Below are 2,277 nucleotides of genomic sequence, written 5' to 3' on the forward strand. Positions count from 1 at the left end.
TTGCCGTAGCAGAAGAATTTCTGGCGTTGTTTCTGGGGAGGATCAAGTCAAAAATTCATCCAAGAAAGGGTCGCAAACTCATCTCTTGCATTTACCTTTTTTTGCCTCTCGTTTTCCTCTCCCCCACTTCTGAAAAACAAAAAATGACAAAAGTATTTGCCTTCTTCGTTTGCCTTTTTCTCTCACTTGCTTTCTGTTCGCTTGTGTGCCTGCTTGCTTGCTGAAGTCACCATGACTGAAAACACCAAACTTTGTGACTTCTCGAATACTTATAATAATGATTTTATTAGTACTCCGATTGCTCCCGCCACTAGTGCGGAATCATACGAAATCAATGCCTCTTTGCTGAATCTTGTTATGAAAGAGCAATTCTCCGGCCTTCCTAGTGAAGATGCCGCATCCCATCTTAATACCTTCATTGAGCTTTGCGATATGCAAAAGAAGAAAGATGTGGATAATAATGTGATTAAATCGAAGCTTTTTCCTTTCTCGTTGCGAGATCGAGCAAAAACTTGGTTTCGTCTTTCCCCAAAAATAGTATTGATTCTTGGAATAAGTGCAAAGATGCTTACATATCCAAGTATTTTCCGCCGGCTAAGATTATCTCTCTCGTAATGATATCATGAATTTTAAGCAACTTGATTATGAACATGTTGCACAATCTTGGGAGAGAATGAAATTGATGATTATAAATTGTCCCGCTCATGGCTTGAGTCTTTGGATGATTATACAAATATTCTACGCTGGCTTGAATTTCGCTTCTAGAAATATCTTGGACTCTGCCTCAGGTGGAATGTTCATGGAAATCACGTTAGGAGAAGCCACAAAACTCCTAGACAATATCATGACGAACTACTCTCAGTGGCACACTGAAAGGTCACCTACTAGTAAGAAGGTACACGCTATAGAAGAAATTAACTCGTTGAGTGCTAAGATGGACGAGTTAATGAATTTGGTTGCTAGTAGAAGTGCTCCTTTAGATCCTAATGATATGCCCTTGTCTTCCTTGATTGACAGTAGCAATGCTAGCTTGGACGTTAATTTTGTTGGTAGGAATAATTTTGGCAACAACAATGCTTTTAGAGGAAACTATGTTCCTAGGCCTTTTCCTAGTAACCCCTCTAATAACTTTGGAAACTCCTACAACAATACTCATGGAAATTACAATATATTACCCTCTGATCTAGAGAGTAATATGAAAGAGTTTATCAACTCACAAAAGATTTTCAATGCGTCCATAGAGGAAAAACTACTCAAAATTGACGATTTGGCTAGGAGCGTTGATAGAATGTCTAGAAATATTGATGCTTTGAAAGTTGTATGTGCTCCTCCCAAGATCAATATGGATGAAACTTTGAAATCTATGCGTGTTTCCATGAGTGAGAGCAAAGAAAGAACCGCCCAAATTCGTGCTAGACATGAATGGCTTAAAAAGGCGTGTTCTCGTGATAAGAATCACGAAGATCTTAAAGTGCTTGGTGTGACTCCCATTGAATCTTTGTTTTCTTGTGTCAAACCTAATGATGATGGGGCTGGATATGAATCCACTTTCGTTGAAAAAAGTCCCAATGATTCAGAGTCCATCTATCTTGATGCTAAAAGCATTGAAAGTGGAGTAGAAGATATTAAAACCTTGAGTAGTAATGAAATTACTACTTTGGATTTCAAGGAATTCAATTATAATAGTTGCTCCTTGATTGAATGCATTTCCTTGGTGCAATCCATGCTAAACTCTCCACACGCTTATAGCGAAAACAAGGACTTTACCGATCATATCGTCGAAGCTATGATAAAATCTCTTGAAGAGAAACTTGAATTGGAAGTTTATATCCCTAGAAAGCTTCATGATGAGTGGGAACATACTATCAAAATCAAAATCAAAAACTATGAATGCAATGCTTTGTGTGATTTGGGTGCTAGTGTTTCCGCGATTCCAAAGTCTTTATGTGATGTTCTGGGTTTTAATGAGATTGAGGAGTGTTCTCTTAATTTGCATCTTGTGGATTCTATTGTCAAGAAACCCATGGGAAGGATCAATGATGTTCTTATTATTGCAAATAGGAATTATGTACCTGTGGATTTCATTGTGCTTGACATTGATTGCAATCCTACATGCCCTATCATTCTTGGTAGACCTTTCCTAAGGACTATCGGTGCTATCATCGATATGAAGGAAGGGAATGTTATATTTCAATTTCCTTTAAAGAAGGGCATGGGGAATTTTCCTACAAATAAAATAAGATTGCCTTATGAATCCATGATGAGGGCTACTTATGG

The sequence above is a fragment of the Hordeum vulgare genome, chromosome 7H (genome assembly GCF_904849725.1).
Source record: "Hordeum vulgare subsp. vulgare chromosome 7H, MorexV3_pseudomolecules_assembly, whole genome shotgun sequence".
NCBI classification, from domain to species: Eukaryota; Viridiplantae; Streptophyta; class Magnoliopsida; order Poales; family Poaceae; genus Hordeum; species Hordeum vulgare.